This window comes from Eretmochelys imbricata, chromosome 23 (genome assembly GCF_965152235.1).
Source record: "Eretmochelys imbricata isolate rEreImb1 chromosome 23, rEreImb1.hap1, whole genome shotgun sequence".
NCBI lineage: Eukaryota > Metazoa > Chordata > Testudines > Cheloniidae > Eretmochelys > Eretmochelys imbricata.
This window is the reverse complement of record NC_135594.1, coordinates 11,011,101-11,039,095: the sequence shown is the minus strand read 5'-3', so window position 1 is coordinate 11,039,095 and position 27,995 is coordinate 11,011,101. Positions and strand designations below refer to the sequence as shown.

Below are 27,995 nucleotides of genomic sequence, written 5' to 3'. Positions count from 1 at the left end.
GTGAGGCCCAGGGAGGGGTTGGTTCCCTCACCAGGGGAGGCTCTGGGTAGTCACAGCCACAGGTACTCGGCCAGGAAGGCAGCCAGGATCTTGCAGAGGTTCTCCACAGTCGGGCGGTGCAGGTTCTGCTCCGTGTCCTCCATCGTGTGCCAGACCCATGGGAAAGGGGTGGCGATGAGGTGCAGCACTGGCACTCCTGCGGCCAGACAGATACATGGATAGTCAGCAGGGATCCAACCCAGGATCTGCATCACTGCAAGCCCAGCCTCTACTGCTGGAGCTACAAGAGTAATTCCACTATTGTCAGCAGTAGTAGACTATTATCCCCATGTGGCCCAGCCACTAGAGGGCAACGTGCGACATTCTAAACCCACACACTGTCTCAGTAGATGGAGCCAGGCCCTCAGGCACGACCTGACCTTACATCTAGGAGCCATGTGCTCCCCTGACCTAGCAACAAGCAGCTGGCCAGGTGCATTATGGGAACCAGATTGGCCAGAGACATCAAGCGAGTCAGGGCCAAGTGGCTAGATAGCAACAATCTGTTTATAAAGTCTTTCACTCCCAAGGATCCCAGAGCCTAAGTTCAAAATGCAGCCACCTCTGGGGTGAAGTGTGCCAGGCAGGCAAACATCATCTATAAAGCATTTTACCCCTGTAAATAACACCTAGCTCTTGCATAGCCCTTGTCCTCAGGGGATCCCAAAGCACTTTACAAAGGGGGTCAAAATGATTCCCCCCACTTCACAGATGGGGAAACTGAGGAAGACAGCAGCAAAGTCACCCAGCAGGGAAGCGGCAAAGCCAGGATCTGAACCCAGGTCTCAGTCCCTTGCTCCACTCATGAGGCCAGGCTTGTGTGGGAGCCTGGGGGAGTCTCACCACGCTTTGTCTGCACACCTTCTGCCCTGGCTCCCCCGGGGAGGCCTCCCCAGCTGTCCATCCCACACTGCTCTGCTTCTGGATGTCCGGTAGCATGGGGCAGGACAGGTACCTTTGCGAAGGAAGGGGACGTGGTCATCTTTGACAGGCCCATAGACAGGCTCCCTCTGAAAGTACGTCTGCTCCCGGGGGTGGGACTGCAGCAGGCCCAGCCGGTGCAGACGCTTCTCTGGGCGACACAGAGAAGAGAGTGAGGAATGGGCTGGTTCCTGGGACTGGCCAGGCTGGGGGCATGGCAGAACGAGCCCCACAGGGGGCTACACCTGGCCGCTCACAACAGAGCTCCCTGAGGACATGGAAACACTGCCGGGGAGGGAGGGGGGATTTCAAATCTGACAAGTCGTGTTTGAGGGAAATAAAGTGTTGGTGAAAGATGCCAGGTCAACAGCCCTGGGGACTGAATCCCCAACTCCCAGCTCTGTCTCACAGCTGGGGATAGAGCCCAGGAGTCCTGGTTCCCAGCCCCCCCCTGCTCTAACCATGAGACCCCACTCCCCTCCCAGAGCTGGGGCTAGAACCCAGGCACCTTTATTCATTGTCAGACAGACGCAGGACCATCAGGACTGGCGGGGGGGGAGGAGGTAGCTGTCCCACTACAGGTGCCTCGGGGGGAAGTCCCCTCCCACCCCTGGAAGAAAGGAAGGTTTGGTATCGATGCCGACGAGCCGGTCGAACCAGGAGGCGGTGAAGGGGAAGTGGTTCTGGATGGTCGGGTGGTGGGCCCCCAGCAGGTCCAGCAAGACAAACAGGCTCTGCAAGGAGGCAACGAGGGGTTAAATCTGTAGGGGCCCAGTCACCCCAGGAGGATCTGAGGTAGGGATTGGTACAAGATCCAGTGCAGACAGATTGAGCCCCCCGCCTACCCCAGACAGGCACCCCCACCATCTCCCTCCAGCCTGAAAGATCCCCCATGCAGAACTCCTCAGAGGGGCAAGCGGGCGGCTCTCACCATAGCCTGGAGCTGGCTGGTGCCCGGCTGGAGCTGAGCCTTGGCCATGGTCAGCCCCGTACAGGGAATCCCTCTCACTCCACTCCCGGAAGGCCTCCTCGCCGTCCAGAAACAGCAGCTGCAGCGTCACCTCAGAGCCCTGGGGAGAGACACGGGGATCACTCAACACCTGGCACTGCTGGACAGGTGAGGGGACTGCACCCAGGACAGCAGCAGAGCTAGGGATAGAACCCAGGGGTCCCGGCTCCCATCCCCCCCGCTTTTGCACACTAGACTCCATTCCTTTCCCCAAGACAAGAGTGGAACCCCCAACCTGGTAAGCTCTCACCTGCTCCTTGGCCTTCAGCAGCTCCACGTCCAAGGCCGTGGCCAGTTCCAGCAGGATGGCACAGGGCACGGCCGAGTCGGTGGCCCCCAGGAAGGTGCGGCCCTGTCTTTCCCAAGCTGCCACCCCACCGGGCTTGAAACATCACCAGCTCCATCCAGCCCAGGGACCACATGGACAGGTACTGGGGCTGGGATGGGGACTCTGTGGAATCTTAGATTAAAGGAGCACCTTTAGATTTGGGATGGAGGGGCTAGCTGCAGAGCAGGGAGGTCTTTCCTAAATTCCCCAGGCTTACCCTGATCTGAGGCTGTACAGAGGAGGCTCCCCAGCCAGCAGCTGCCTTATCAGAACCGTGTTCATTAGATAGATAGATAGATAGATAGATAGATAGATAGACAGATAGATTCAGGGTAATGTATCAGAATCTGGCCCTCACGCCATTGCACTCAGCGGGTTTCTCTCGTTTTACCCTGGGGGAGATGAGATCAGAACCCAAGACCACCAGTTCCAAGAACTCCACAGACCTGTGTTGTCACTGGATTTATTGCCGAGAGGACATTAGACAAGGGGAGGCACCAGAATACCCCTCTGTGGGACAGAATGACAGACTGAGGGGCAGGGTTTGTGTCCTGTGTCTTTGTGCATGCAGAGCTCTGTGCAAAACCCACCATCTCTGTGAGCCCCAGGACGGATGATGGCCCTGGCAGGAGCTGTGACCATCCTCTGAAAGAGTTGGTGCCAGGGCATAAGGGTTGCTCTGTACAAAGGAGGAGATTAAACTCCTCTGCAATACATATGTAACCCTTCTTCCAGTTGCTGTGGGCAGCAACAAGCTCTGGCTTCAATATATAGGGGTTCCTCTCAAAATTACAACACAACACTGGCTTGAGGTCCCACCCAGAAATCTGGGAAAACTAAACACCAGCCCTGGGTGTTTCTAAGAAGCAATACTTCCTGTCTTGCAAGCACTGAGTCTGTGTGCGACAAAAGAAATATTTTATTAAGGGCAGAAGGAAGAATGGCATTAATTTGAGAAAACATGACAACAATGACTCAAACGTATGCAAACAACAAGAAAATCCCTGGGCCCAGGTGGAGCAGTGGCTTTGCCTCAGTTTCCCCCTTTCTGAAAGACCAGCGGACAAATGTCCCGTTAACACACCACTCCCCTTTCTGTCCATGACACCGCACTCTTAGTTTGCTGTGCACCATAAGTGAAGTCCTAGGGTCTAGGGGTGCCGTTAGGTGCATTCAGCTCCAGCCTTAGGGGAGGAATGCAGGAAAATCAAATGATGCCTCTGCCCACTCCGGTCACTGCCCACTCTGCCACTGCACACTGCTGTCACCTTCTGAAGTTTCTGCACTGCTCCAGCCCCAAGTGCTCTCAGCTCTTAGGTTATGGCTACGTTGCAAAAAATACCAGCAGCCACAAATCTCAAAGCCCAGGTCTACAGACTGGGGCTCTCATTATGGTACTAAAAATAGCCATGTAGTTGTTCCTACTGGGACTGGAGCCCAGGTTTCGGAGCCTGAGGAGGAATGTCTACACAGCCATTGTTAGGGCCGAAGCACAAGCCTGAGTCTGTAGACAAACCTCAGTGATTTCACTGGGTAGTGCAGAGCTCCAGCTGCTGCTGCCGTTTCTGCACTGTCTGGACAGCAATTCTGTCCAACAATAACGAAGGCTCAGCCCTTAATCTAGCTTCTCTCAGACTAAATAATCACTGAGCAAAACCAAAATCCCCGTTGATCACTACCAAGTGTTTCTCCAAACACCAGAGGAAAAGAATCACAATTTTCCAAAACCCTAGAAGGAGGGATCACACCACCACACTGACGGAGCAAATTAGGTTCATCTTAAGGTGACCACATCTCTTAGGGAATATTACATCCAGTGCTGCTGGCCTCTAGTCACACTGTGTATTGTGGGCCTAGCATAGTCATGGATTAGAAACACAGACATGTGCACACAGTGACTGATTCTGCACTGCATAGAGAAAAAACGTAACCCCTATATAACTGCAAATTCAACATAAGCAACTGCTTAGGTGTAACCCTTCTGCCGGGGGAGTCAGCAGCAACCAGGGCTGGGTTCCTTTTGACAACACAACACAGAACCAGCTCGAGTCCCCACCCAGTAATCTGAAAAAAATTACACCCCCCACTTGGTACCTCTAAGAGCCAGTACGTCTCCTCTCACAAGCACTAAGTACATGTATAGAAGAGAAAACTTTTAATACAAGGGGAAAGGAACCTGGCATTACTTGGGAAAACACCACAAGCATGATTTGAAAACATCTGACCATGAATAAAACACCCACCCCAGAGTACATTGGCAGCATCCGTTTCCTCAGTCTCTCACCTTGCAGTGTGACAGTCCGACAAACAAATGTCCCTTTAACACGCCAGTCCTCTCTCCCTCCACCGCACCCCACTCACAGTTGTCCTTGGTCAGTGAAAACCCAGTTTTTGGAGGTGTGTTTGCGTGAGTTAACCTCCCACCCTGGGGGGAGGGGGGCAGCACTGAGCAGTGATTCAGCAGCCGTCGCTGTCCCGCTGTTCACTCTGCATCGCTGTCTGCCTTTGTTCACTCCACAGCCGGCCACTCCACCATCATTGACTGCACCGCCAGCCACCCCCCAGTGTTCCCTCTGCCACTCTCCGGCGCTCTGCCATCAGTCACCCTGCCACGGCCCTCTCCACTGCAACCTCTGGGATGTTTTGAAGTTCCACCACTTAACTCAGCTCTCAGCAATTCCAATTCTCAGTGATTCCAGCAGTTAGCGAGGCAACCTCGTTCACCAGAGACACTGTCCCACAAGGGACCTAAGGCTTCATATTTAGACTGGGCTATCAGTGATGTCAGCTCGAGTGATCCAAACCAAGAGACTCTCAACTGGGCCTTAAGAAGCTCTGTTATTAAACAGTGCAGAGTCAAATGGCACGTAAAGCCAGATGGGCACAAATAGCCTCTCACATCTCCACTGGCCTTTGGCACCCCTACCTCCTGCTTATTGAATGCAGTTAACTTGAGAGTGACCCCCTCATTCATGGCACACCAAGGCCAGTTCTCCTCCCTTTGATTCACAAAAGGATAACCACACTTTATTACCTCTGCCTCCGCAATAACAAAGTGATTTGCAATCCAGCACCAGACAAAAGTGATCATTTGGGCAAAGCAGCCCCATCATCTTGCTCACCTAGGCAGAGTGGGTGTGTCTATTCAAACATGGTCAGTTCCTGATGTCTTCTCCCCAGCTCATCACTAGGTGTTGGGAAAGCTCATTCAGAGCCTGCTTACATAAGAACCTATAACTGCAATTTCACATAAACAGATTGAACACTCTTGAGCTGTGGGGGGAGAGTCCCAATTGCTGAGTCATTGTTTCCACCTTGTCACTCCCCCTGGGTGCCCATTTTACCCCCTGCCCCAACAGACTCTCATTCTAATCCCACAGGAAGAAACAACTCTAGTGGGCTTGAAACATCACCGACTCCAGCCAGCCCAGGGACCACACACACAGGTAAAGTGCGGCCTCAATGGGGACTTTGTGGAATCACAGACTAATGGGGTACCTTATAGATCTGTGGGGGGAGAGGGAGGATCCCTGCCCCTGGGAGTGCCGCAGAGCAGGGAGGCCTTTCATAGGGGGATGCTTTCCTTGGCTGCTCCTGATCTGGGGATGCATAGAGGAGTCGGGACTTAGGGGCTGCCCAGCCAGCTCCTACCTTGTCAGAGTTGCATTCATTAATAGATCAATAGGTAGGTAGGTAGAGAGATAGATAGATATGGGGCAATGGATCAGAACCCATCTCTGACCCCACTGCAGTCACGAGGTAACTCCAGATTTATACTGGCAGAACTGAGATCAGAATCCAGCCAGATACTTTCAAGAACTCCACAGACCTGTGCTGTTGCTGGGTTTATAATGCAGGGAACATTAGACAAGGGGAGGCAGCTGAATGCCCTAGGGCTGGGCACAGAGAGATCAAATGACAGACAGACAGACTGAGGAGCAAGGGTATATGTCTCCCCCATAGAAGTTCTGTGTCTTTGTGCATGCAGAGTTCTATCCCAAACCCTCCATCTCTGTGAGCCCCAGGGAGGTAATGGCCATAGGGTGCACCGTGACCATCCAGCGTGAGTGTAGGTACCAGGGCTGAGGGTTGTTCTGTACAAAGGAGGAGACCACGCCACGCTGCATCACATGGAAAGTCCTGCAGACATGACTGCGTTTCCCATCCGCAGTGTTATACAGGATGACAGCAGGAGCTACACCTGACGTTATGGCAGCACGTCACAAGCCTTCATCTGGTCAGATCCCAGTGACCCTGTGGAGCTGGTGGTGAGAGGTGAGGGGCCTGGTTTGGAGTCCCCGCTCTCAGCCCTGTACCCAGCCCAGCCTTCACAGAGTCTATGCCCCAAGGAGATGCTCACAGCCAGGATCTGCCTGGGGCCTTACAGAGGGGATGCCCAGTGTGGGATCAGGAAATCAGTGGATTTGTCATGCAGCCGGGGGAAGCTGCAGCAGCAGCTGTTGATGTAAGGCAGAGGAAAGGGGGAACCCTGCCCCCAGGGCAAGCTGCAGAACAGTGAGGCCTTTCCCAGGGGGATGCTCCCTATCAGAGTATGTCCAGAGAAGTCAGGGCCAGCAGCTGCAGAACCAGTCCCTTCCCCAGCTGATAAAATCCACTAACCCCCTGGAGGTTAGAGTGACCATAAAGGCTGAGTCGAGGAGGGAGGGGCCCAATTGCTGAGTCACTTTTTCTACCTCTTAGCTCCCCGTGATTGCCCATTTCATCCCCTGCCCTGACAGGCTCTCATTCTAAACCTACAGGTGGAAACAACCTCACTGGGCTTGAAACATCACCATATCCAATCAGCCCAGGGACCACACGGACAGGTACCTGAGTGGGGAAATCATGCCTCAGGAATCTACTAGAATGCTTTGAAGGGGTCCACAAGCATGTGGACAAGGGTGATCCAGTGGGTATAGTGTAATTAGATTTTGAGAAAGCCTTTCACAAGTTCCCTCACCAAAGGCTTTTAAGCAAAGTAAGTTCTCATGGGATAAGAGGCAAGGTCCTCTCCTGGATCAGTAACTGGTTAAGAGATAGGAAACAAAGGGTTGGAATAAATGGTCAGTTATCAGAATGGAGAGAGTAAATAGTGGTGTCTCCCAGGGATGTGTACTGGGACCAATATTATTCAACATATTCATAAATGATTTGGGAAAAGGGGTAAACAGTGAGGTGGCAAAATTTGAAGATGACACAAAAGGACTCAAGATAGTTAAGTCCCAAGCGGACCATTAAGAGTTACAAAGGGATCTCACAAAACTGGGTGTCTGGGCAACAAAATGGCAGATGAAATTCCATGTTGATAAATGCAAAGTAATGCTCATTGGAAAACATAATCCAAACTATACATATAAAATGGTGGGGTCTAAATTAACTGTTATCGTTCAGGAAAGAGATCGTAGAGTCCTTGTGGATAGTTCTTTGAAAATATCCACTCAATGTGCAGCAGCAGTCAAAAATGTGAACGGAATTTAGGGAATCATTAAGAAAGGGATAGATAATAAGACAGAAAATATCATATTGCCCCTCTATAAATCCATGGTATGCCCACATCTTGAATACTGTGTGCAGGTGTCGTTGCCCCATATCAAAAAAGATATGCTGGAATTGGAAAAGGTACAGAAAAGGGCAACAAAAATGATTGGGGGGCATGGAACAGTTCCATATGAGGGAAGATTAATAAGACAGGGACTTTTCAGCTTGGAAAAGAGACAACTAACGGGGGGGGGGTGGTAGAGGTCTGTAAAATCATGACTGGTGTGGAGAAAGTAAATAAGGCAGTGTTATTTACTCCTTCTCATAACACAAGAACCAGGGGTCACCAAATGAAATTAGTAGGCAGCGGGTTTAAAACAAACAAAAGGAAGTACTTCTTCACACAACACACAGTCAACCTGTGGAACTCTTTGCCAGACGATGTTGTGAAGGCCAAGACTATAACAGCGTTCCAAATAAACCCCCTAGATAAATTGATGGAGGATAGGCCCATCCATGGCTATTAGCCAAGATGGGCAGGAATGATGTCCCTAGCTTCTGTTTGCCAGAAGCTGGGAATGGGTGACATGGGATGGGTCACTTGTTGATTACCTGTTCTGTTCATTCCTTCTGGGGCACCTGGCATTGGCCACTGTCCGAAGACAGGTTACTGGGCTAGATGGACCTTTGGTCCTACATAGTATGGCCACTCTTATGTTCTTATGGGATGGGGACTCTGTGGAATCACAGATTAAAGGGGCAACTCTAGATCTGAGGGAGGCGGAGGCGGGATCCCTTACCCCAGGGTTAGCTGCAGAGCAGAGAGGTCTTTCAGGTCTGTTCCTGTTCTGGGGGCGCACAGAGGAGTTGGAGCTCAGAGGCTGCCCAGCTGGCCTCTTCCATCTATCCTTCATTAAATAGCTAGATGGGTAGCTAGATCCAGGGGTAATGGATCAGAATCCATCCCTCAACCCATTGCTGTCAGAGGGTGACTCTGGATTAACCCTGAAGGAGCTGAGTTCAGAATCCAGCCCTGATACTTCCAAGAACTCCACAGACCTGTGCTGTCCTTTCACAGCCCTCACGAGGCGCTTGGATTTCACCTGGGGCAACATCCTCCGTCTGGGTCTGGTCTCCGGGGTTCTGCTGGCCCTGGTGCTGATCATGGCCGAGGCTGGTTACTGCTGGAAGGAGACTCCAGGTGACATGACCCCCCTCTCTTATCCCTTCCCCCACCCCAGGACAAGGCCCCCCAAGTCTGCCAAGCCCCTCTGAACATGGGGGTACCTCATCTGCACATAACCCTTGGGCAGCTGGCCCAGCTCCTGTACCACCTGTCAGTGGTGGGAGGAGTCAGACCAGGGTGTCCCCTGCACACACTGAGGCTGCTGTGAAGGGTGTGTGATGTCCAGAGATGCCCCTTCCCACTGTGAGCTGGAGCCATCCCAATGCCTGGCCCTACCCCACTCTGAGTGCCCCAAGAGGGTAGGTCTGTGGTGGCGGGTGAGGGGGGGTGGGAGGCAGTGCACACAGACACTAGGTCTCTTTCTGGCCAGCAGCTCCCACCTCTCCAGCCCCTGGAAACCTACCCACCCTGGGCAGCTGTCTTGTCCTCCCCTCCCCTCAATCCCATCCCAGTCAGGGGGCTTGGGCCTATGGGGTGACACTGGCCCCTCTAACCCGCCGTCTCTCTGTGCTTACAGGGGAGCCTAGATCCAGCCATGCAGAGATGAAGATCTCTCTGGGGGAAGAGCCCTATCTGCTTGGAGGGCTCCACAGGGCAGAAAAGCCACTCTCCCTTCCCCCAGGAAATCCCTGCTTCAGGGAATCTCACATTTATTCCATAGTGCTCCCAACTCAACAGCCAGACCCCTGGGAGCAAACCCTCGACCCCCGGCACTGAGCACACCAGCCCCTGTGGCACCAGCTAAGGGAGCACCTGCCGGGGCCCCAGGGGGTGGGGAAGCAGGGCCGTAGCAGAGCCCTGTGCAGGGAAGGTGCTGCCTATGTCTGTGGGAAGCCCAGGGTGGGGTGTGGGGGGCTGGGCGCTGTATAGGGCCCCCTCAATAAATAACCCCTTCCCTGCCAGATTCCCTGCTCCTCCTGCTCCCTGCTGGGGACATGACCTGAGAAGATGAGGGAAGGCCGTTAGTGCTTCCTTAGCCAGAGCATTTGCTTCCCAACCTCAGGGGATGAGCCTGATCCCTGAGTATGCCCCGGAGCCAATGTCAGACTATGGGGGTGGAGCAGAGTGAGATTCCCTGATCATAAGAATGGCCATACTGGGTCTGTTCAGCCCAGTGTCCTGTCTGCTGGGGGGAGCGTGGGACAGGGGATCTGGGTGCAGGGAGAAGGGGACAGGAGACACCTCGGGGACATGTTAATGCTGGGGCCATTTCTCCCCAGATTCAGGAATCGCTCTGATACCAGAAAAAAGAAAAGGAGGACTTGTGGCACCTCGGAGACTAACAAATTTATTTAAGCATAAGCATCCGATGAAGTGAGCTGTAGCTCACGAAAGCTTATGCTCAAATAAATTTGTTAGTCTCTAAGGTGCCACAAGTCCTCCTTTTCTTTTTGGGGATACCGACTGACACGGCTGCTACTCTGAAATCTGATACCAGAAGGGATCTGCTGGCCTGAGCCCGGCACCGTCCAGCCCAACATGTGGCTCTCCGTGCACATGCAGCCAATCTGTCACCTCCAGGGAAAACAGCCACCTCAGCCAATGTGTGAGCACGACCCAGCACCCACTTGGGAATGGGATGGGGCAAAGAAGAGCCGGAGACAGCCCTTCCTGGATGGGCACCGATACTGCCATTGCAGTGCAGGGATCCCAGTACACAACCTGTCCCGCACACAGAGCACCCCAGAACCCTGCAATCCTTCCCTCCGCATTGCCAGGCTGGGTTGGGAGCCAGGACCCCAACCTCCAGGGGAGAAAAGAGCCAGGAGCCTCTGTGTACAGGGGAATTGTCTCTCCCAAAGCAGAGCAGGGTCCCAGCCAGAAGGGGTGGCTCAGAGATGTTATCTCCCAGCAGGGCAAGGATCCCCAGCACCCCAACCTGCAGAATCCCAGCTCCTGAGATAGAGTGACCGGCCCCCTGTGCATGGAGACATGAGGTCTGGCCCCTGGCACTGAAATAAAGTCATTTACTGCTCCCCCAACCCCGGGGTGTCTGTCCTGGTCTCTCTCTGGAGTTTCAGTTCTCTGTTGCCTCAGTCCCTGCAGTAGGGTCCCCCACTTTATAAATCACCCGGCTCCCTCCCCCAGCTCTCACCCCCTGCCCAGTAGCTGATCCCATCTCTGTAGGGATGGACCCTACAGTCCTGGATCCCATCTGCCCCCTCGGACCTTGTCCCCAGCTCTCCTGGGCCCTGCTGGGTCACCAGGAGGATTTTTCTCCACCCCCACTCCATCACCCCTCCTCAGCCTGCGGGGGGGTGGGGGAGTGTCTCCCAGCACCCCAGTCTCTGAAGAGCTCCCAGAATCCTCCCAGAATTTCCAGAGCATTCTCTGCCCTATATATCCCCTGGGTGGCTCCTGCCCCTACCTATGGAGCTGCCCCTCAGGCCGTCGGGGGCAGAATTGTTCTTCCCAACCCTGCTGAGCCATGGCAGCACGAGCTGGTGTGTGTGTGGGGGTGATGCTCTGTACCTCAGGGGAACATCCTACACCCCCATGTTCATCCTTGTAAAATGACTGTGTGGTATCCAATCCAAACTTTATCATGTCGGCTGTCTTCGGATGGAGAATCCAATATGTCCTTTGGTCCATTGTTCCAGTGTTAATTACTCTCTCTCTTAACAAATTGTTGCTGTATTTTCAGTCTGAATTTGTTTGGTTTCAACTTCCAGCCAATGCATCTTGTTATACCTTTAAAAAGTGTTGCATTCTAATAGTTGATGTTTAACATCCTCGCTAGGTGCAACTGGAATAGAAAGTATTTCACTATTACTGTAGGATATGGGTACGTCATTCCACTTCTTCCCAAATACAGAACAGAAATATTTGTAATACTTCTCCTTTTTCTGCATCATGGTTTACAGTTGTACCATCCTCATCTCCAACTGCACTAAAACTGATTGCTAGGATATTTTGTTTTCCATATGTTTCAAGAACTCCTTATTGTCCTTATCCTAAAATGCCATAGATTTTTCATTGATATTGTTAGATTTTTCTTATCAAGTGTCTACAATTCCTAACTCCTCAGTTGCACCTATTGAGATGCCCATTTCCTAGTTGTTTAATGAGTTCCCCATTTCCTAGTTGTTTAATATTATTATTTGTTATTTCTGCTTTCACTTCCACTGATAACCAGGATGGGGGTTTAGCTGAAGAAGCCACTTTCACAATTTGCTGAATTTTGTGTTCTGGGGGCATCTGATACATCTTAAACCACGCCCCAGCATTGGTCACATTTAGGGTTGCCAACTTTCTATTTGCAGACAACCGGACCTCCCTTCCCTGCCTCTTTCCCAAAGTCCCTGTCCCTTTCCCGCCGCTTTACACAAGACCCCGCCCCTGCCTCATCCTTTCCCTCAAGCCCCTACCCCTGTTCACTCCTCTCCTCCCCATCCCCCCCTCGCTGCTCTCTCTCCTCCCCCTTCCTTGTAGCTGGCTCCTCTCCTCTCCACTTCCCTTCTCCACTCCCACTGGGATCCCTCTGTCACAGAGCTGCAGCCTGACATGAAGTCTCCTGCCTGCCCAGGTGCAAGTAGGAGGCGGCCCCAGCTGAGCGGGGTCTGGCTCGGGTTGATGACCCTGCACCTCTCCCTTCCCGCCCGCAGTAACCAGATTATTGGTGTCTGGTCAGTACATCTGACTGGACACTGCCAAGTCCCCTTTTTGACCGGACTTTCTGGTTGAAAATTGGGTCCCTGGCAACCCTAGCCACATTTTCATCGGTCAAAACAAGGTCTAATATCCAATTTACCCTGACTAGGTTGCAATATTTATTTTTATTTACTCTGGGATGAAAGATGCGAATGTAGCCCCTGATATAACTGCAGCCGTCAGGGACTCCAGAATGACCTGAAGGGAGCTAAAAGAAAAGGAGGACTTGTGGCTCACGAAAGCTTATGCTCAAATAAATTGGTTAGTCTCTAAGGTGCCACAAGTCCTCCTTTTCTTTTTGTGAATACAGACTAACACGGCTGTTACTCTGAAACCTGAGGGGAGCTGAGATCAGAATCTAGCCCTGTTGCCTTTGCAGGCGATGAGTCACTCTGGCTTGACGCCGGGCAACCTGATCAGGGTGCAGGATATTGTTTCCATTTTGGAGTGAAGGTTCAGGTCTCAGCTCCTCTTTTCTCTGACTCAGCTCCCCATTATTAATACAAACGTTCCCCCAGCCCTCTGGCCCCTTTGGTACTCAGCACCCAGCCTCTCACGCTGCCTGAACAGCCAACTCACCCTTGTCTCCGATCCTGCCCCACTGACACAAGTGCTGGCCTCAGACCCTCGCCCAAGCTGGCACTCATGGAGAAAAAGGGCAGTGAGCTCACACCACATGATGGGACAGCGAGGGACCCCTCAGTGCTGCTCCAAATACCCCAGTCCCCAGCTCCACGGAGCCTGATGCCCCAGGAGCTCAAATGAGGAACTGAGCAGGGGGCGGCAGGCACAGGGAGCCTGTGATGCTCAGGGAGAGCAAACCAAGGTCCCTGCCACTCCCAACAAACCACATCCCCATCAACTGCTGCCCACGTCTCTGCGCTGCACAGGGGACACCCAGGGGAACTGGGGGGATGAGGTGTGTTAATTCCACCAACCTGACCAGACCAGAATCTGGGTGCAAGCTGTTACCCCCAACTCTGCTGGATCTGGGACTGTAGGGGTCTGGTGGTCAGAGCATGTGTTACACTGCCAGACCAGGGATGGTTTTAAAAATGGAATTTTATTAAACTTAATGTCCAACTCCCCAAACAAACAAACAACTCTCCCGCTGGGTCCCCCTGGAGAATGACAGAAACCCTCCTGGGGGTGCAGCTTGCATCCCCACTGTTCCTCTTTAGCCTCACTAGCAGATCTCCAAACCCTTAAAGGGACAGGGCACAGCCTTAGAGATACAGGATGCAGGTATGTAGAACCCTGACATTCCCATATCAGTGCTACACTCCTCCTGTGGAAATATAATATCCCCCAAATATTCCCATTAACAAAATATAAAACATTCCATCCAGCCATTTGGCTTATTAGCAGACACCTACGACTTCCACAAGCTCGTGCTTTCGGTCTCAGATGAGCTTTTGTCTTGCTCCTTTTTCATCAGATCTGGAAACTTTTGCATCTCTCTTTGGTTTAATTCACATTGAGCAGGAAATGTCTGTGTCAAGGGTTGTTCCATTGCCCAACCAAATAGCCAGTTCTGAACAGTTTAAATCCCCAGAGATCCTCAAATCTTATGAAATACCAGCTCCCACATGGTAAGTGGTATAACCATGTAAGACAAAGTCATTAGACATAAAAAACATCTACTCAAGAAACATAAAACTAACTATGTAGCGCTATCGACCCCTTTTCTAGAGCAATATCCAAACCAGAAGCCAATGTCTCTTCATTTACATTCATCTTGGAGAGAATGCAGGATAAGATACAGGAATAGGTACTAGGTACAGCATGTAAACACAAGGATAAAGCCATGGTGCATTCACCAGTAGCTGGAATTAGACACTGATGAGTAGGTTCATAGGTCGGTGTCTGGGGGGCTCTTCCCTCTCTAGTCAGAGGACCTCATGTGACAATGGATTGTTCTCGAGATCTGTCCTCTTGTGCACTGATGGTTTCAGGGTCCATGGTCACATTTTGCCATTCATGTCTTTCATTGGCTGATGTGGATGTCACATCAGACTAGTCATCTGTCTTCAAGTTTACAAGATCAACAACACCCCCATTTCCCAGTCGTGGAAGAAATGTTTCTGCCTCTGAATGCAGAGTCCCCATGCCATGGGTACCATGTTGTTTGTCTTCGCTCTCACTGTCAGAGTCACTGGAGTCCAAATTCTGTCCTTATAGAGGCTTGGTCTACACTACAGCCTACTTCAGTATCACTTACGTCACTCAGGGGTGTGATTAATCCACACCCTCTGAGTGACATAGTTATACCGACCGTAACCCCCTGTGTAGACAGTGCTCTCCCGCCCACATAGCTACTGCCTCTCGCAGGGGTGGATTTATTATGCTGACAGGAGAGCGCTCTCCCATCAGCATAGAGCATCTTCACCAGATGCGCTACAGTGGAGCAGCTGCATCAATGCATCTGTGCCGCTGTAGCGCTTCTAGCAGAGACTCGCCCTTAGATTTCCAGTTTTGCTTATTTACCTTGATCTCTGTATCTTCTGCAGTGGTGCTGTGCAGCACAGTGTCATATCCAAGGGCAAGAAAACCCAGAGAAGCCAAAACTTGTGGTGACAAACTCTATCACCTCCTTCTCCACCTTCTGCCTTTACTCTGTGAACTCTCCCCTTTCCTTTCATGTTCTAACATGAATTTTATCTTCCCAATAGGATGTTAGTTTGCCTGGTCCCCTTCCTGACAAATACTCCTGTCCCCTGGCCAGAGGGCAGCACCATACACTTCCTGACCATAATGATTCTTACCACGAATAGCAGAGTTTTGAGAACATATTGAGGCCAGTTCATAAACGTCTTTCAATTGCTGTTTCTGTCTCTCAGCATATTCTTTATGGTTCCTAGGTGCAGATTCAGAGTTCATAGGTAGAGCAAATGCAATGACAATAGACAAATGTGATTATCTTCAAGATAATAAATAGAAGGGTGGGAACTCGTAGCATCATTTTGTGTACAGTTATAGGCATCGATGGTCTTATGGTCTTATTAAGGGAGTCCTTCCAGTCTGATTTTTGTTCTTCTGGCAAGGTCATCAATGTAGCCAGCAGAATTTGATTCAGCCTTTCTACTTGCCCATTGCCCTGTGGGTGGTATGGGGTTATGGGAGAAGTTTAAATCTTACTGTGGTAGTCTACCCTTTGGAAAAAAAACTATTTTCCAACTTTGCTCCTTATTGATGATGGATTCTTTTGGGGAAATCAAATCTGAAAACAAACTAATTGAAGATCTTGTCTGTCACTGTCTTTCCTGAGTTTTTGGGGGTAGGGTAGACTTTGACAAACTAAGTAAAGTGACCCACCGAGGCTCAGATGTATTCATATCTTTCTTTGCTTCTTCCTAGATGGAAAAAGCCTATGGATACAAGTACAAATGCTTCTGTTGTAACTAAGGAAGTAAGGTGCCACCAGACTCCTTGTTGTTTTTGTGGATACAGACTAACACGGCTACCCCCTGGTACTTGTTGCAACTATGGTAGTTAGATGAAATCTGGTACGCTGGTGAGGTTTCTTTTGCTTGGTGCACATACAAACTCTAGTGACACAATGTTCGATGTACAACATCCTCCTGTGTTCTCTTGGTTATTTGGTTTGTGCCCCAAAAACTTATACTGAAGCATTTTAGCAATAGCTGGATCTTTCTTCTGAGTTGCCAAAATGTCTTCTCCTGGAATAAGTTTTATGGTGGATGTAATGCCCATGAAGGAGACTTCTACTGTCAAAGGATTGGTAGTAATAACTACTAACCTGGACACCTTGCCATCAGTTTGTATATCCAAGGAGTTTGACTGCTTTAACAACACCTGTGTTCATCTCTTCTGTGCATCCTGTCACTATCAAGGGGAATTCCTGATAAAGCATTAGATTTCCCTAGATGATATTTAACTACAGTAGAACCTCAGAGTTACGAACACCTTGGGAAAGGAGGTTGTTCGTAACTCTGAAATGTTCGTAATGCTGAACAAAATGTTATGGTTGTTCTTTCAAAAGTTTACAACTGAGCATTGACTTAATAGAGCTTTGAAACTTTACTATGCAGAAGAAAAATCCTGCTTTCCCTTTATTTTTTTAGCAGTTTATGTTTAATACACTACTGTACTGTATTTGTTTTTTCTCTCTCTGTTGCTGCTGCCTGATTGTGTACTTCAGGTTCCAAATAAGGTGCATGGTTGGCTAGTCAGTTCATAACTCTGATGTTCATAACTCAGGTTTTCTACCGTATGAAGTTAAAGTCAGCTAATTCTGCAACCCACCGGTGCACTATGGGGTTCAGCCTGGCAGTGGTGGAGATGTAAGTTAGCACATTATTATCTCTGTTAACTGTGAAGGATTGTGCATCGCAGATTTAGTCTACTAAATAAATAAATGGTCAGTTTTCGGAGTGGAGAGAGGTAAATAGCAAGGTCCCCAGGGATCTGTACTGGGACCGGTGCTGTTCAACATATTCATCAATGATCTGGGAAAGGGGGTACCCAATTTTGGCAGGCTCAGCTTAGTTTTTCACTCCAGCTAGCTCCTGAAGCTCAATCCTGGGCAAACTGCACTGATTACACTTTCCATTATCTCTGTCTCAGTGGTCCCCTTGGGAGCACCATTTGCAATTTGATAAGCCAAACTGCTTTGGTTTAGCCTGTCCTTTTGCAGGGAGTTCCTAAACTGTCCTGTTATTTTAAAGTCTTTCTTTAACACTGGTTTTCTTTTCTGGGATGGGATTGACAGATCTTTTGCTCCTCTTTTGCTGTAGCAATGGCTTGTAAAATCTTCTCTCTTAATGCCAGCAATGTAAGACAATCCCTGATTTTCCAGCGGGTTTGGCTCTTCACTATTGAAATGAATTCTTATATATTTGGGTAAGGTCAAAGAGCTTTTGGCTGCAGTTTCACTGTGATGTGTCCCAGAAATGCCCAGGGAGTCACAGACTTCTCTTAAATGCTCATCCTTTAGCTGGTATCAGAGTCCTCCTACCTCCAGGACTGGTCTTTTAACTCTCTCCCAGCCATAGCGCTTGCAACCAATGAAATCTTCCCTGGCAGCTTTCTCTGGAGCAGTCTGCAGCAGTTTGGTGGGTTCATCTCTTGGAGAGGTCAGATCATTGCAATTCAGCCTCTCCTGTCTGGGCTCACCAAATCTTACACTCCCGGAGCAGGGGCGGTTTGAATAGTGGAGTCTTATTAAACTTAGTATCCACAAAACAAACAAGAGCTTCAAGCCTTTTCTGGTTCCCTTGGGAGTGCTACACTGCAGCTGAATTGAGCCGAGGCGAACGTATGGCTCCTCTCAGAGAGTGCACTAAAGACACGAAGTGATGGAGCTTGTTTCCCTTCTGGGGAGCTGCATTCACTCAGCTGGGGGGGCGGGGGGAGGGATAGCTCAGTAGTTTGAGCATTGGTCTGCTAAACCCAGGATTGTGAGTTCAATCCTTGAGGGAGCCATTTAGGGATCTGGGGCAAAAAGTGGGGATTGGCCCTGCTTTGAGCAGGGGGTTGGACGAGATGACCTCCTGAGGTCCCTTCCAACCCTGATATTCTATGATGCTAGAACAGGCCAGCAGGGGAGCATCTCCTCTTGTGCAGGGAGTCATCTCAGGAGAAGCACAAGGAACAGAACAGCCTTTGGACCGTACACATCTGTCCTAGACTACACAACACCTCTTCTCTCCTCCTCGCTTCATCTTCAGGGAGCAGTATTTTACTGCACGCTGTCTGCTCTGGCCCCTTTTGTTGATACACAAAAAGTGTTCATGGGAACATTGCTGGTGCCAGCGCTGCCAGGGCACTAGCGCGTGTGCACACTTCATCGCCTTTGCCAGCGCTGGGCGTTTCCACAGCAACAGGCTGCATCGGCAAGAGGTGTGTGGCTCCGGGGTCGTCATTCCAGCATCCCTCATGCCGCCATCAGGCACGTTGTCTTGTGTGGGCTTTTTGCAGTGCATTGTGGGATACGAGCACCCCTCTCAGGGAATGTTAGCGTTTAGGGTGCGGGACAGATCTGGCAATGTCCTGGCACATCCTGGGCGAACCTACCTGAATTAAGGGTAAATCACTTTGGAGTCCATTGTATTAAAAATGCAAAGTTTCTGTATTATTGGGGGTTGTACAAAATTTCTCTGGGGGGAGGCGTGGCCAGTGTAAACCTCCAGAAGCATTATGAGCTTCAAAGGACTATTTCAAAGAACTCGCCAGACAAACAAAGTTACATGGGGCTCTGGGGAAATACCTGGGGGAGGCAAATGCACGTTACTAGGCATGGCAGGGTGTAGAGGATTCGTGCATGAGTCCCCACTGACAAAAAAAACAACCACTTTGTTGGGAGCTGTTCTTCGTTTGGTCACTGTAAGAGTTGCTTTGGCAGGAAGGGGCAGAAGAGGAATGGAGGAAGGACCCAATAGCCATCACAGCCAAAACATGGAGTAAAAACAAAGGACAGATTTGTACCCACACGTTCAGAACACACGAGATTACCAGTCCATTGCTTTAATGACTTGGCTAACTCATCATGCGAAAGGACCCCATTGCCACCAGCTGTCCTTTGATCAGCCAAAGTCAGGAATACAAGACATAGCCATTAAAGCCTGCAGTGGTGCAGAGATATCTAGTAAGAGTCCTTGTGATAAATGAAGGTTGGGGGAGCTCCTTTTTATGGACACCCAGCCAGCCAGTTACCTATAAAGTCCCTCTTGGTGGCTGTTCTCTGCTTGCTTTACCTGTAAAGGCTTAAAAAGTCCCCCAGGTAAAGGAAAGGGAGTGGGCACCTGACCAAAAGAGCCAATGGGAAGGCTAGAACTTTTTAAAATGGGGAAAAACCGTCTGATGTTGTTCTCCAGGAAAGAGGGGGACGGGGACCAGTTATGCTATGAGAAGCTTTAAGCCAGATATGATCATAGAGCATCAGATCATACCTAGAACAACTTATTTGGAACCCCCAGATGTGTAAGTAGATCAGGAATGTTTAGAAAGACACAATTAGGTTTATTTCTGTTTATTTCTTATGGCTAGTGGACTCCTCTGTGCTAACCCCAGGTGCTTTTGTTTGCTTGTAACCTTTAAGCTGAACCCCCAAGAAAGCTATTTTGCGTGCTTAATTTTTGGAATTGCTCTTTTAAAATCTAGCAAAAGCCTAAGTTCCAGATGTATTTTCTTTCTTTTTGTTTCTAATAAAATTTACCTTTTTTAAGAACAGGATTGAGTTTTTGGTGTCCTAAGAGGTTTGTGCATGTTGTTTAATTAGCTGGGGGCAACAACTAATTTCCTTTGTTTTCTTTCTCAACTCTTCTCCGGAGTGGGTGGGGGTGAAAGGGCTTGAGGGTACCCCACAGGAAGGAATTCACAAGTGCGCCTTCCTGGGCTCTCAAAGGGGTTCTGCACTTGCGTGGTGGCAGCATCTATCCATCCAAGGTCAGAGAGAAGCTGTAACCTTGGGAGTTGAATACAAGCCTGGAGTGGCCAGTATTAATTTTTTGAATCCTAGCGGGCCCCCACCTTGTGCCAGAGTGGGGAATCAGCCTTGACAGTCCCAGTCTTTCAAGCAGGATTCAAGTTCTGCTTAGTACAAGCAGGAACTTTGGCAGGAAGGACCAGAAGAGCAATGGAGGAATAACCCGGCCATGGCCAAGATAAGACGCAAAGGCCAATGACCACAAGGGGTGTTTGAACGCAGCCATACAGAGCACAACGGATTAGCAGTCCATCGCCTTAACCAGTCAGCCAGGCCATCAGTTAAAAGGGCTCTGGTGTCACCAGCTGATCTGCTGAAGATAGTACTGAAGCCTGTAATCATGCTAGTGTTGGGGAAGCGTCCTGCAACATTCCCATTCTCGAGAGGTGGCTGTGAGTCCTGGTGTTTGAAAGACATGCTATGGCAATTGCTCCCTAGCTGCTGCCACCAGAACAAGGAGGAAAGGCCAAAGATAAATGTGGTGTTTGAAATCACATGGGCAGATCACAGTGGAAGTGCTGGGACACCAGTTGGGGTGTGTGTGTGGCTGAGTCACATGACTGACCCCATAACATGTGCTGTGTCTGTTTCTGGAGGATGCCCCCAGGTGGCTCCCGCAGGTCCCAGCCCTGGGTTATAAATAGGCTTCGTAGAACTCAATTTTTAATTTTTTTTCTTTATAATTTTGACAATGTCAATGTTGATTTTTAAGGGTTTTTAAATTTTTGTTATCAGTTTAAATGTCCACTATTGGTTAAAATCATGGGTTTTCAGCAACGTTTTTATATTTATTGATTTATATTTCACAGGGCAGGGAATTAAAGGGGGGGTCAGACAATAATTATTTAATGGCAGTAGATGTTGAGATGCAAAAAGTTAAAGCTTTCTAACCATTAAGACACAAATTGGCATAATCACATGTCAAAATATACAGCAAATATCCCAAAATCAACCTCTAACAATGTCTCGAGCAGCATTTCTCTTACTTTGCTTATCTGCAAATGTATGATTATTATTGATGGAAATATTTTCTTGTGGGTTTGTGTGCATGCAGGGAACTTGATGTTTACTGATATTTACCAATAACAATCTCATCCATCCAAGCCTAGTTCTAAACAGAGCCCCGCGCTGCGTGTGAGATGAGCATGGAGCGTGGGCTGTGGTTGCAGGCTGTGGTCCCTGTTCCCAGCACAGGAGTGTCTCCTCTCCCAACCTCAACCCCATCCCCTCGGCCCTGGCAGTATTTATAGACACACAACCCCAGGGAGGGCAGGCAAACAGCACCCTTTGGGACAGCCCCACAGCTCTCTCCTGCTGGATCCGGCTCCCTCTCCCCAGGCCAGGCCCTGCAGGAATGAAAATTAAACCCTTATGAAGTGAATGTGTCACTGCTCACACATGGGGCCGGACTCTGTCCTGGGGACAGGAGCATGATCCCAGAATGACACTGCTGCAAGCCGTGGGGTTCCTCTGTATTTACACACACACACAGAGCAGTGTGACTGAAGAGCATGGACTGGGGTGTGTGCGGGAGGGCCATTTTACATAGTCGCCTCGCAGTCTCTCCAGGACATGGGCACAGAGAGCGGGAGCTGCCATAGCAATGTTCCCTCTCATTTTTTCCATCCATGTGCAGAATAAATTTTGTTATGTGCACCGAGGTATGTGCCTATGTGTGCCATCAGTAGAAACAAAAAAAACTAGATAGAATATATATTTTTAAAAAGTTACCATGGGGATAATTACTCCAGCCAGGACAGGTTAGGCCTTTTAGAACTCACTACTCAAAGAATTAAATTTAAGGGTAAGAGAAATGAAAAATATGAAATGCACAAACCAGTCAAAACACTAAAATCACACACTTTGAAAGAATAAAATTACAGAGAATATATGTGCATTACAGGAAGTACGAAGAAGTAACAACAACAATAATACGAGTATGTGTTGGGAGGTGAGTGTGAAAGAGACAGTGTGTGTGTGTGAGAGAGAGAGAGAGAGACAGACAATGTAAGCTGGCTGCTGGGGAAATCTCAGAAACAGTGCACTGTCCCTTTAAGAAAGGCACTCAGTCACACTCACCGTTCAGGGCTCTGTCTTTAAGGGCTTGTCTACACTGGCACTTTACAGCCCTGCAACTGTCTCACTCAGGGGTGTGAAAAAACACCCCCCTGAGCCCTGCAAGTTTCAGCTCTGTAAAGTGCCAGTGTAGACAGTGCACCAGCGCTGGGAGCCGTGCTCCTCCGTGCTATTCCCCGCGTGGAGGTGGGTTTTTTAGAGCGCTTTAACGTTGCCAGTGAAGACGCCCTCAGATAAAGTTCAGATCTCACCACAGAGGAGCGCCTGCGGGCTGCTTCTTGGAGCTACTCCTTGTTGCCCCATGTTTATCAGTTACCCCCCACTCCATCTATTCTCATTAGTGAGTTTCTCCCCCGGCCCCGAGTCTCATGGACACATCGCTGCACAATTACGCAGCCCACAGACTCCTCTCTAATCCCAGCCGCCCTCTGGTCTGCCCCGGTGACCCAGGAACTTCTTGGTGCCAACTGACAGAGGGCAGAGGGGTGCATAGAGTTTTATGGGATCCCCTGGGTGAGATATATGCACAATAGCTCACCAAAGGGTGGCCTGAGAGGTCTCTACCAAGAGTCCGTAGCCCACTGGGCATCTTCATTGCTGCAAGGTGTTTGTATGGGACATAGCTTAAGAGAGATGTGAAAAGTAAGAGATTAGGCTCCAGAAGTGTTGAAGAAAAGCTTGTCTCCTGTGCCATGGCAATCCCTTCGGCTGAGCCAATCAGCACACAGAACAAAGCCCAGCCGTGGAGACAGGTTATATACACTGTCTGGGCCAGGTGTGGGCCTGAGAATCTGCAAAGGGCTTATAGATCATAGAATATCAGGGTTGGAAGGGACCTCAGGAGGTCATCTAGTCCAACCCCCTGCTCAAAGCAGGACCAATCCCCAATTTTTGCCCCAGATTCCTAAATGGCCCCCTCAAGGATTGAACTCACAAGCCTGGGTTTAAAAGGCCAATGCTCAAACCACTGAGCTATCCTTCCCCCCAGCTATGCTGCCAGTGGCTTGGCTACACTTACAGTGCTGCTTAGAGAAGACGCTACCTATGAGAGAGTTTCTCAGTGTAGGTACTCCACCTCCATGAGAGGTGGTAGCTAGGCCAAAGGGAGAAGCCCTCCTGTCGACACAGCGCTGTCTGCACTGTGGGATAGGTCAGTATAACTGCGTAGCTCAGGGATGTGGATTTTCCACACCCTTGATCGATGTAGTTAGACTGACATACACTGATAGTGTAGACCAAGCCTAGGACAAAGGACCCCCAGGATAAGTCTGCGAAGAGAGACCTCCTCTGGGAAGAGACAATGGTCTGTACCTAAAAAGAAAGAGGAGAGGGGACAAGAGCTCCCTTTCACCCAGGAGGCGGCTGACAGTGTTTGTCTCAGGAACAGGAGATCACAGCCAAGCCTGGAGTAAAACCCCGGAAGGACTGTGGGGTGAGCGTTGCTCTACCAGACAGAAAAGAACCTCGTTCAGTGAGTCTAGGCTCTAGTCAAGGTGGTTTGATTTTATTGGCCATGGAACCATTTTTTTCTAACCCTTCTCCTTGCTACCCCTCGAATCTCTACACTCTGTGAAATCACTTGTCCTTGGTGTCACTATGAAGGGATCTAGGGCTGTGTGTTGATCAGGGCAGTGACTGGAGGTGGAGCTGGTCAGCTGGGGGCCCCGTTCCTTTAGGAGCAGCAGATCTGTGACTGCTGTGAGTGCCCTGCGGGACAGGGGCTGGGTGCTGCAGCAGGACGCTTGGAGGGCTGGGGGCTGGAGTGTGCCTATTGCCAACCTAGAGAGAGGCCACCCTACGAGGCCTAGAGGGCACAGCTTGTGTAGCCTGTAGCCGGGGGAGTCGGAGAGCTGATCCCTGGCGGGCACAGACAAGGCTTCCTCATGCCAGGGGCAGCTGGTAGTGAAGTGCCTCACTGCCCCGGGTCCCCCCAGGGACCATCACGGTCCCCCAGAACCTCCAGCCTCCTCTTCTTTCTCCTCCTCCCCACCATTCCCCTCAATATATGGGGGCTCTCCCCTGCCCTTCCCCGCAGGCCTCTCCTGTCGCTCCAGGTCAGGCTGAGCGACGGCTCTTTTCTCCATGATGCAGGTGATGATCGGGGCAGACGTCACGAGGAGCAGGACCAGGGTGGAGCGCAGGATCCAGACCCAGAGCAGAACAGCAGGTGCTGGAACATGGGAGAGAGCAGGGTGAGAGGTCACGTGCCATGGGGCTGAGTATGGGAACAAATGCACAAGACAAGCCTCACTCCCTGCCTGGCTGGAGGGGTCTTTGTTGAGTGCTTCTCCCCCACACCACACACACTGGGCGTGTGTTGGGGAATTTCACCCAGCAATGACACATCCTGCACAAGCCAACTAGACTTGGAGCCATTGAGCACTACCCGTTGAGCCTGACAATCTAGCCAACTTTCTACCCACTTTATAGTGCATTCATCCAGCCCATACTTCTTTAACTTGCTGACAAGAATACTGTGGGAGACTGTGTCAAAAGCTTTGCTAAAGTCAAGATACAATACATCCACTGCTTTCCCTTCATCCACAGAACCAGTAATCTCATCATAGAAGGCGATTAGATTAGTCAGGCATGACCTTCCCTTGGTGAATCCATGCTGACTGTTCCTGATCAGTTTCCTCTCATGTAAGTGCTTCAGAATTGATTCTTTGAGGACCTGCTCCATGATTTTTCCGGGGACTGAGGTGAGGCTGACTGGCCTGTAGTTCCCAGGATCCTCCTTCTTCCCTTTTTTAAAGATGGGCACTACATTAGCCTTTTTCCAGTCATCCGGGACTTCCCCCATTCGCCACGAGTTTTCAAAGATAATGGCCAATGGCTCTGCAATCACAGCCGCCAATTCCTTTAGCACTCTCGGATGCAACTCGTCCGGCCCCATGGACTTGTGCACGTCCTGCTTTTCTAAATAGTCCCTAACCACCTCTTTCTCCACAGAGGGCTGGCCATCTATTCCCCATGTTGTGATGCCCAGCGCAGCAGTCTGGGAGCTGACCTTGTTCGTGAAGACAGAGGCAAAAAAAGCATTGAGTACATTAGCTTTTTCCACATCCTCTCTCACTAGGTCGCCTCCCTCATTCATCAAGGGGCCCACACTTTCCTTGGCTTTCTTCTTGTTGCCAACATACCTGAAGAAACCCTTCTTGTTACTCTTGACATCTCTCGCTAGCTGCAGCTCCAGGTGCGATTTGGCCCTCCTGATTTCATTCCTACATGCCCGAGCAATATTTTTATACTCTTCCCTGGTCATATGTCCAACCTTCCACTTCTTGTAAGCTTCTTTTTTATGTTTAAGATCCGCTAGGATTTCACCGTTAAGCCAAGCTGGTCGCCTGCCATATTTACTATTCTTTCGACATATCGGGATGGTTTGTCCCTGTAACCTCAACAGGGTTCCTTGAAATACAGCCAGCTCTCCTGGACTCCTTTCCCCTTCATGTTAGTCCCCCAGGGGATCCTACCTATCTGTTCCCTGAGGGAGTCGAAGTCTGCTTTCCTGAAGTCCAGGGTCCGTATCCTGCTGTTTACCTTTCTTCCCTGTGTCAGGGATGTCACTTTGAGGAAAATGATCATAAGATCTTCTGATCATGAATGGAGTAAATGGTTAAACAACAAAATTGTTGAGCACTTGATAAAAGGTCTAAGCTAAAAATCTATTAAAATTTGAAAACCACAAATATGTAATAAAATTCAGAGCTGGAGCTGAATTCTGCAGTTTAATTATTAACACACACATTCAAGCACCCAATCTGACATTTTACACCAAAAAGGTTTACGTCCTCCAGTTTAGGGCAAGCAAACAAACAAAGATCTCTTTGTAATCAGTAAATTAATTTCCCTTATTTTCCACTGACCTGAGTAAAAATCAAAATAGTTGTTAAAACACCACTTTTACAGGCAAGAGAGCTTTCTTCATCTCAACACAAAAGTGGGATTTTAAATTCTCCCAGGATCCCACAAATTGTAGAGTCATTACATGTGACTGTTTGAAATCATCATATGGGGACACCAAAAAAATCAATGATCAAATAAATAAAAGAACGTCTTGTGCCACATGCAGACTAGAGGGCTCTAGCAGCTCACCAGGCTTTACTGTTACTCAGAAAGTAGAAAATGGACCAGCTCCTCATTTGGTCTGAATCTGTAGAGTTCCACCAAAGTCCAGGCGAGGAAAGATGAACTCAGAGCCCAAATCTGCATGAGGTGCTGCCTTCCCTCAGCTCCAGTTGGGCCTACTGAGATTTGCAGCTGCTCAGCACCTTGCTTGATTAGTCCTTTAAGCTTTAAAGCATGTGACCAGGAAAACCACTGGTAAACTAAGGGAGTCACTGAAAAATTGAAGCTGATTTGAGAAACCCTAATGTGCTGAATTCACAGGCTATGCAACTGGTGGTGTGAACTGGACATTAGGAATACATTGTCCAGAAAACAGATACTAATTGGAACCCTACTGAACTTGGTCCCAAAACTCCTATTGACTTCAATGGGCTTTGGATCAGACCCTGAGTAATTGATATGCCTTTTTCACCTTGTGCCCGGCCTCACAAAGTAAAATATACAAAACCTAAATTTCTTCCACATGATACTGGGCAGAGACATATATATAAGGGGCTAACTCTGCTCTCACTGAAATCGATGGAAGCTTTTCTCTTGCATTCAAAGGAGTTAGGATCTAGTTGGTACTAGGACTAAAACATTTTAGCTCTATCTATTAATAGATTCATAGACATTAAAGGCCAGAAGGGACTTTATGATTTGACCTCCTGCATAACAGAAGTGATTTCTGTATCTCCAGCCCGCAACTTCTGTTGTGCTAGAACATGTCTTTTAGAAAGAGACATCGAGTCTTGCTTTAGAGACTTCAAGCCATGGAGAATCCACCACATATTAAATGAGTTCCCTGCCTGAGCACCTGTTCCCTTACCATGGAGTCTCTAATGAAATAAGCCCTAGAACATAAACGAGAGAGATGGGTCGGAGCTGCAATATTCAAAGGCAAATTTTGAACTTCCTCTTTCCCAGCGCCAAGAAAAGATGGAAGGGATTTTAACTCAGGGTTTTGACCAAGGTCATTAGATAGGGGAGAATTGCAAAATATGGGTCTGGATAATGTATGCCCAGAACTTAGAGATCCAGCCACAAGTAGTTTATAATTTAGCATCATTTCCTGCTGTGCATGTGCCCGGGGCGTTTTTCAAATGGCCACAACCCGGTTAGTTTACCCCCATCTGCTCTGAACTTCAAGCAAAGTCCCTATGACATTCCTGACGATGCACCTGACAAATTTCTCATTTAAGGATTGATCAATTTTTTGAAGAGGTTAAACCTGTTCTTCACCTGCATAAAACTCAGAAAGGGCTGGTGGAATCTTGTTCAACCATTAAATAAAAGAAAACAAAACAATTAGCATTGAGCTGGACTTCAGGAATGGAGATTTCAGCACAAGAGATGGAAGTTCTGAAACTTTTACTCTAGTTGCCACTGGCTGCTCCCACTGCGCCCCCACTGCCTGCCCTCTGTGTGCTAAGCAGCCCTCCCTTCATTCAGCGTGTTACCTGGTGCACTCAGGTACTGGCGGGCACTGGGGAGAGAAGTCTTCTCTTGGTTCCTGTCGTCCTTGTGCTGGTAGCGGCAGAAATACTCCCCTGGGCTCTCTGGAGACACTGGCTGGGCTGACTCAAAGATGAATTTGTTTCTGTCCTTGGGCAGCATTAAAATTTCCTTGCTGTCCTTACAGAAGATGACGCGCGTCACTGAGGTGTCCATAGGGATGAAGCACAGCAGTATGATGGTGTCCCCTTGGGGGGTAGGGCCTTTGTTCAGGATCAGTGTCGGGGCAGGGAGG

General features: G+C 49.5%; 1 pseudogene; it reads right to left on the bottom strand.

Moving 5' to 3' along the window:
- Nucleotides 1-50: 50 nt before the first annotated feature.
- LOC144279310 (glutaminyl-peptide cyclotransferase-like protein) lies at nucleotides 51-27,916 on the bottom strand (annotated as a pseudogene).
- Nucleotides 27,917-27,995: the final 79 nt, after the last annotated feature.